This window comes from Enhydra lutris, unplaced genomic scaffold, assembly GCF_002288905.1.
Source record: "Enhydra lutris kenyoni isolate GAN:26980312 unplaced genomic scaffold, ASM228890v2 scaffoldscaffold12, whole genome shotgun sequence".
NCBI classification, from domain to species: domain Eukaryota; kingdom Metazoa; phylum Chordata; class Mammalia; order Carnivora; family Mustelidae; genus Enhydra; species Enhydra lutris.
In genome coordinates this window covers 24,970,164-24,978,699 of record NW_019154096.1, presented here as the reverse complement: position 1 = coordinate 24,978,699, position 8,536 = coordinate 24,970,164, and positions in this window count along the sequence as shown.

The following is an 8,536-nucleotide window of genomic DNA, read 5'->3' as shown; positions in this document are numbered from 1 at the left end:
GTCATATTTTTTTCAACAGATTTAAAAATGACACCTAGATAGACTCTTGAAATCTTAACAAAAATGACACGAATGAGGGTACCCAATTCCAACCCCTTGCAAATGTTGTCAGGACACTAACCCAGAGTGTCTTCGCTGCCCCTCGTACCCCTCAACCAGGGCTCTCGGAATGGAATCCCTTGTTAGAACGGCTGCCCTCCTCTGCACACCCCCTCAGCACTTCCCAACCTCGCCGCCAGAGTGGTGAAAACTCTGAAAGGGTCAAGGGGGTTATCTCTCAGCTTCCTCACCGTCAGCCCCACCCCATCGGAAATCCCAGACATCTCTGCCATTCAAAGCTCCTGAATCAGTCACAGACGCTCCCAAACCCTTACCCCCTTGCTGCTATCTCCCAGCAGACATCCATTCTCAGTGTGGAAGGGCCAGGAAATGTTCTGGGCCCTTCAGCCAATGCCAAATCATCAAGAGTCACTTTGAGATTCCAGGCGTGATCTCCCCATTCCCCACTTCCCACTTCCACCCCTCTTCTTTATTTCTTTTTCCATCCTAGGATCTGCTCTCCCTCACCTCCTTCTTAGCTACTACCTCCCATCCTTTCACCTAAAATCTCTATGCCAGCTGACTGAAGGACCAGGGTCCATCTCTGATCCCCCCCAACACTTCTGCAGTACAATTTCGGGGTTCCTTAAAATGCAGCAGGCCACCTGTCATTCTTCCCGGATGAACCAACCAATTCAACGTTATTGACTAATCCTTATTGTGGTGGACTAAAAGTTTGTCTCCGCCCCTTCCGGCCCCTCCCCCCCCCCACCCAGAATTCAGATGTTGAAGCCCTAACCCCCAATGTGGTGGTGGGGTCTCTGGAAAGTCATTGAGTTTTGATGAGATCATGAGGGCAGAGCTCCCATAATAGGATTATTGTCCTCACAAGAAAAGGAAGGGGCCACAGCCCTCTCTGGCTCTCTCCCTCCAGCCACGCACAAAAAGGAAGTCATGTGAGCACGCACAATGAAGTGGCCCTTTGCGAGACAGAAAGAGGATCCTCACCAAAACCCAAACCTGCCAACACCTTTATCTTAGATTTTGTTGTGACAGCCCGAGCTGACTAAGAAACTAACTTTGCCGAGAACTAAACTAGGTACCTTTACAACCAAGACTCTCTTTAGGTCCTAACTTGCCCAGATCAGCTGACTCTCATTACCTCCCAACTTGTAGATCAGGACACCAAGGCCCAGAGAAGGTGAATGATCACTCTGAAGACACACAGAAGAAGGGGATAGAGTTTTTGGATAGAAAGTTAAGGCTTTAGATTTTGGAGGGAGAACCTAAAATACGCTGGTTGATTTATTAAATTCAAAGGTTTGAGGTGGGGGAAACTTCCACTCTTGGCCAGCTCAACCCCATTGCGTATGCTTGAGGAAACCAAGGCCCAGAAAGGAACATGACTCTTGGCTGTTGCTGGCAGAGCCCAGAGGTTGTATGTGTGTGTGTGTATGTGTGTGAGAGAGAGAGAGAGAGAGACAGAGAGATTCAGAGACAGAGACAGAGAGACACTCAAGGCCCCCGGCTCCTCTGCCCCACGCTCCCTCTCCCCCTAACCACAGGATAACATCAGGGATTACACCAGAAGCGTCAAGTAGACAGTGGCCAGGGATAAAAAGAAGCATGGGGATTAAGGGAGATAATTTCAGCCTTCACGGGGGAATCACATTATACTAAAACAGAACAAAATCCCCACAGCCTCTTGGTCTTATGTGTCCTAGCTATATCGGTGGGCCCTTGGGAGAAAGCTAGAGAGAGGAGAACAAAGGAGATAGAAAAGAGAGAATTATAATGCAGTGCAGAGGGAAGAGGGATATGAAAAAGCAAGAAGCATTGGCTAAGGAGAGGACACAAGCAAATCTCCTTTCCCTCTCCCCCCACCAGACTCTCTCACAGTGGGGGCTTCAGAAGGACGGGTTGAGCTGGCTGGTGGGAGGCAGAGGTGGGGTTCCCTGGAGCTTCCGAACCCAGAATGTGGTTTCCCCAGGAGCACCACTGGCATCACTGGGACACTTGCTAGAAATGCAGGTTCTTGGAGCCCCACTCCAGATGATGAATCTGAATCTACATTTCAACAAGCCCCCCAGGTAATAGACATGCACCCTAAAGTCTGACAGGTACTTCCTGGACACCCTGCTTGCAGAGAAAGTACAGTGTTTGTTTGGGATGGTGTAGGGAGATCGATGAATATATGGGGGGCAAGGGGAACTAATGCTCCCAAGTTGGCCTTCGGTGGCATCATGGTGCCTTCCCGGATAACAAAAATACTGGGAGTCATTGGAAATACCCATGGGAACCAGTGAGGGACTGGAATTTGTGCTGATGACAGAGGGCTTGGGGTGGCAGGGGCCACAATGAGAGGAAATATAGTCTGGGATTTTTTTTTTTTCCCTACATGGCGGCGGCGTCTTTTTTATTTTTTTAATTTTTTTTTTAAAGATTTTATTTTTATTTAACAGACAGAGATCACAAGCTGGAAGAGAGGCAGAGAGAGAGAGGAGGAAGCAGGGTCCCTGCTGAGCAGACAGCCGGATGCACGGCTCCATCCCAGGACCCTGGGACCATGACCTGAGCTGAAGGCAGAGGCTTAACCCCCTGAGCCGCCCAGGTGCCCCGGCCCCGCCTACATGGCTTCTTTTGAAACAATTCATGCCAGCAAATCGGGCTCTGCTTAAAATGGCAGCTCTCCATGGCCAAGTTAGTGACACCCCTCCCCCCATCCAGGAGCACACACGCCCCACTCTAAAAAGCAGGAACATACTACCCACACCTCCATTCTTGTCCCTGACACCTCCCCACCCAACTGGGGGCCCTCTGTGGAAGCTCACCTCAAGATAGGGCTATGGGCAGATGTTCTTGCAGCTTCTGAACCCCTCCTGGAAAGGAATGGCCTGCAGGAAAGCCCCCATGCAGGACCTCTGATCATGGAGCCTGAAATGCCCTCCCCACGGAGAGGCGGGAAACCAGCCACCAGCAGCAGGTTGGAATGACACAACAAGACCGGCCTTGAGAAGGTAAGCTAAGGGCTGGCCAGACCCGGGTTGGGGGTGGGGCGGTAGGCAACTGACATGGGGAGCAGGTGCCCAGAGTGTGCCATCCTGGGATAGACAGGAAGGTCCACTGGGTCACTGAGCTCCATGTCCCAGGTGCCAGTTCAGCCAAAAGTCAGAATGGCCAAAACCCCCAAGAAACAAGTCATTTCCCAAGGAAGCCAGCTTTTCCTGAGGAAGCCACCCATTGCTGTCTGGGCTACGGGATCACTTTGAGCAAAGCCTCACACCAGGAGTGAATGCTTATCAGAAGCCAAATAAATACACCCTTCCTTGGGCAGAAGGAAACCAGCTGGGGCCTGTGGTGACAGAACTGCTTTGAAAGCAGGCACATTGGCCTCTCCCCAGAGATTGCTGCATTGGCCTCAGACAAATGGGTCTCGTGGTCTGAGCCTGGGCTTCCTTGGTTGTAGAACAAAGGTTAATAGCCTCTACCCGAGGGCGGTGGCGGCACCTCAGGAGACAGACGCATGTACCCAGCCATGGGCCAGGAACCCTCCAGAGCATTAGTCAGATCCACTCCACGCATGTCTAGGAGTTCAGGTAGGATTCCAGGCTGCGCTCTGGGACCGGCTAAACCAAGCCCCGCCCCCTGACCTTGACCAGACCTCAAGGTCTGGCTTCATTCCCCATCAGGACCTGATCGTGACAGTCGGTCAGTCTTTCTAACCTGACTTTGGCTGCAGAGGGAACCCAAGGCCTTTTCAAGGCTTGTCCAAGAGCCTCCGATCTCTCTATGGTTTTCCTACAGGTTTTGTTTATCGATCGATACATTTCAGACCAACCAGACCCAACACTCCGTTTATGTGAGTTAAAAAATCTGTTATAAACAGAGGGTGTAGCTGCCTCTATGTAGAATTCTTACAGAGCAGCACAGTGTCCTAACTTTAAAAGTGAAAGCCAGGGTAATAAAATCACACATGAAGTTGGCACATGCGTGAACTTATAATAGGTGGACTATGGTTTTTTTTGTTTGTTTGTTTGCTTTTTTAAAGATTTTATTTATTTATTTGACAGAGATCACAAGTAGGCAGAGAGGCAGGCAGAGAGAGAGAGGAGGAAGCAGGCTCCCTGCTCAGCAGAGAGCCCGATGTGGGGCCCGATCCCAGGACCCTGGGATCATGACCTGAGCTGAAGGCGGAGGCTTTAACCCACTGAGCCACCCAGGCACCCTGGGTGGACTATGTTTTTAAGAGAAAACAATAATTATTTGAGTGTGGTTGTCCCTTTGTCCTTTATAATTGACATTTGAAAAAAAGGCTCAATTTGGATCTTGCTATAGTGATGTACAGTCGTTATGAACTGGGAAGCTACAGCTGCAGACCAGTATGGAGGTATCATTTGGTGACTCATTGTCTGTGTAAGCTGCATCGTCCTAGGTGATGTGATTTTTCTGAAAGGTTGTTGGATTAAGAGCTGCCAAGTTTCAAACAAGATGAGGCAACTTACATGCAACTCTCCACATGGTAATTGCCCCCCAGGCAGTGCGTATAGTAAAACCATGTTTTTAAAGAAATGCACTTTTTGCATGAAAGTCAAATCGGGGGACGCCTGGGTGGCATGGTTGGTTAAGCATCCAACTCTTGGCTTCGGCTCAGGTCAGGATCTCAGCGTCGTGAGATCCAGCCCCACACAGCGGGCTCCATGCTCACTGTGGAGTCTGCCTCAGACTGTCTCTCCCTCTGCCCCACCCCTCCCCTCTCTCTGCTCCCCCTTCTCCCCTCTAAAATAAATAAATAAGTCTTTTTTTTTTTTTTAAGAAAGTCAAATTTTTGGCTCATGTGACTATGATCTGTTTTTTTTACCTACATGAGTATTCTGGTAAGATGTTATTAAAAAGGTGTGCGGGGGGTGCCTGGGTAGCTCAGTGGGTTAAGCCTCTGCCTTAGGCTCAGGTCATGATCCCAGGGTCCTGGGATCGAGCTCCTGCATTGGGCTCTCTGCTCAGCAGGGACCCTGCTTCCCCCTCTCTCTGCCTGCCTCCCTGCCTACTTGTGATCTCTCTCTCTTTGTCAAATAAATTAATTAACTAATTTAAAAAAAAAAAGGTGTGCAGGACTCGGGGGCAATTCTTCACTGTGAGGAGCTGTCCTCACAGTCTGCAGGGCAAGATCACCGAATGCCAGGGAACCAACCTCATCATGTGACAACCGTAATTTTTAAATTTTCAGGATGCCTCCTTGGGCTCGGAGCCGTCCCACTGAGACCTGTCACCGTGGATTGATAACAGAAATGTACTTGAGCATGAGCCTCACTTTAGTATCTGCAGCTGAGTATCTGTCAAGCTGGAAGGGACTTGAGCACCGGCCAGGCCCAGACTTCCCAGGTATCATCGCGCATCAGAATCTCCAAGAACCTTTTCAAAATCTGCATGTCAGGGCTTTCCTGCAGACCCAGTGCATGAGGGGTGGGCCCCAGACATCTGTATTTTGGGCACAGCCATGTAAAAGCTGCTATGTTCTATCCATTCTCATCAGTTTCTATGCCTTGGTCCCACACCTAGTGGAGACGAAACCAAGAATTCTTGACATTACAGCTCCAGAAGCCCAGGCTCAGGAACTGTAGTGAAATCTGTGGGTTCTTATGCCGGCTTTGGGATTCACGTGCTGTGTGGCCTTGGGTGAACCACTGACCCTCTCTGGGTCTCAATTTCCTCACCTCAAAATTGGATAGGGAGAGGAAGCAGCTCTCCAACTGTCAATCTAGAATTCTCGATACCTCACTTGGGTTAACACTTCCCCGAAACCTCTGTTTGGAAACTCCACTTCTCTGTCCCCAGGTTCCTGGGAAAGGCCCTAGATCACAAAGTTACTTGATTGGGGAAGGTGTTTGTCCCAGTCCTGTTCTGAGGGTGAGTGACATGGCCCAAATGCCCAGGGAAGCCAAGCCCCCCTTCTCCTCCCCCACCAGTGTGGACACAGATGGGATGCAATGAAGAAGCCTGCGTAATATAAGTCCTGTGTAAACAGAGGACCAAGGGGGTAATTATGAACCTTGGCCTGTGGTTACTCCTTGCCTGGTCCTGCAGAACCAGTTCCCAGGCTGACTCACTCAGGGGAGCTTTAGATGTATTCTGAGCTCAGGGGTCAGGGGAGGAGGAGAGAGCATCTGTCTGCACAAGCAACTGAAAACCTTGGTCTTTAAAAATGGAGTTAAAGTAATTTTCTCTAGTAGGTTTTATAAAAACTAAGGACAGTCATTCTCCATGGTCAGGGGAGTTGACCTGGCGGAGGGATCAAGGACAGCTTGAGCTGAGTGCAGAGGATGAACAGGAGTTAGGCAGACAGAGAGGGGCAGGCAGAATGTTCTGGCTGAGCGCGCCATATGTGCCAAGGCCTAGCGGCAGGTACAGAAAGCAGTGTAGATCAGTAGGGATAGTTGTGCAGGGCACATGCCTTCAGGAGCCCAAGCAGGTGACGTGACTTCCTCGGGCTCATTCATTCATTCATTAAATGCTAAGTGGCAGTATCCCAGGCAAGGGGTGGATCATTGACCAAAACAAAAACCCTTCCCCAGTACTACTTGTACTCTAGTGGAAAGAGTCAGACAAATAAACACAATAAGTAAACTATATGGTAGTCCGGAAAGTGCCAAGGACTATGGAAAAAAAAAAAAAAAAACTGAGTATGGGAAATAGAAAGTGTGGGGCTCAGGGCGGGGTGTCCTGGGTGCCATAATTGCAAACAGAATGATAGAGTAGGCCCAACATTTCAATTTCACAAGGAAAGTTATAAATCCAGACTTTTTGGTAAAATCTCTCGTTAACATTGCAATGTCCTAGAAGCCTGCTGATATCAGCGATTGCGCTCTTCTTTTGGCTAGGACTGCTTAAGTGCTTTGTGTCGAACAATGCCAACAGGCTCAGCACCCCAAGAGACAGAGCACACTCAAAGGGCTTGTCCCTGCCCCAAAGCAGTGACATCCAGAGACCACCAGTGATGCTTTCAGCCATGTGTGGAAAGCTTTTCCTTTTTTTCAGATGCCCAAGCTATTCTAAACTCCCTTTTTCTTAGGGCAGACACAGAGGAGCTGCCCACAGCCAGCCTCTTGCCCCAGCTCTGTTGGGCAGACAGTCCCTCCAGAGGTGAACAATGTTCTATACTGACAGGCAGACACACTCCTGATCTCCTCTGGGCACTGGGAGACAGATGGAACATACAGATCACTCTTTATTCTTAGCAACAGGAAACAGCAAGCCAGCACGAATTCTGGACAAAAAGAGCTCAAAAATGTTGTAGGACTATGTTGTTTCCTTGTCACAATTTCCATAATTCATCTTGTGACCATGATGTAACTTACTGAATCGCCCCTGTTTGTTCATTCCATCTCCTCCCCTTACCCCCAAAAGAGAGAGAGAGAGAGAAATCTATAGTTGTATGGTGATTGTCAAGAGATCGAAAAGGTCATAAAGGGGAATGTGACCAAGGAAATCCCAGAGCTTTGGGCAACTTACTCAATTGTTTTGAAGTTTTGTCTCTTAATTGAAATATACCCCATGTACAGGTAAGTCCACAAATCAAAGACTAAGGTTTGATGAATCTTCAGGGAGTGAACATCAGTGTTCATCAACCATATCAAAACACAGAGCATTTCTGGGTGCTGGGCCAGCTCAGCTGGTGGAGTATGTAACTCTTGATCTCAGGGTTGTGAGTTTGAGCCCCAAGCTGGGTGTGCAGATTACTTAAAAATAAAATCTTTTGAAAGAAGGAAGGAAGGAAAGAAGGAAAGAGAGAGATCGAGAGAGAAAGGAAGGAAGGGGAAGGAAGGAATGGGGGAAGGAAGGAAGGAAGGAAGGATTGCCAATTCTTTTTTTTTTTTTTTTTTTTTAGTTAAAGCAACTGAGACTGGCTGCAAATGTTAAGCTTCCTGTCTGAGACCACAGGGCCCTGTAGGATATAATATTTTTATCTTAATCCAAATATCAGCCAGCAGCCATTGAAGTCATTTTAATTGTACCATATTTGGGTCTTCATACACTCCCCCTGCTACTAAGGAGAGTGGCTAGATGCAGACTAGCTGCAAGGCTTTCGCACTCCTCTAGGGGAAGAGTGAAGGGCGCTGGTTCTAGGAAAGAACAATGGCATCAGTGGGGAAGACTCATACCTGGACAGATGAGGTCACTCTGGAGTAGGGTGGGCCCCTCAGCCAATATAACCGAGATCTTTCAGAAAGGGGAGATTTGCACATGGACATGCACACAGGGAGAGTGCCCTGAGAAGATAAAGACAGAAGTTGAGACGATGCTTTTCCAAGCCAAAGAACACCAAAAGATGGCCTCTAGGGGACAGGCATGGGACAGGTTCTCCCTCACGGCACTCAGAAGGAATCAGTCCCACTGACAGCTTGATCTCAGGTTTCTAGTCTCCAGAACTGTGAGATAATACATTTCTGTTGTTGAAGCCACCCAGTTTATGGCCCTTTCTTACAACAGCTCTGGTAAATTC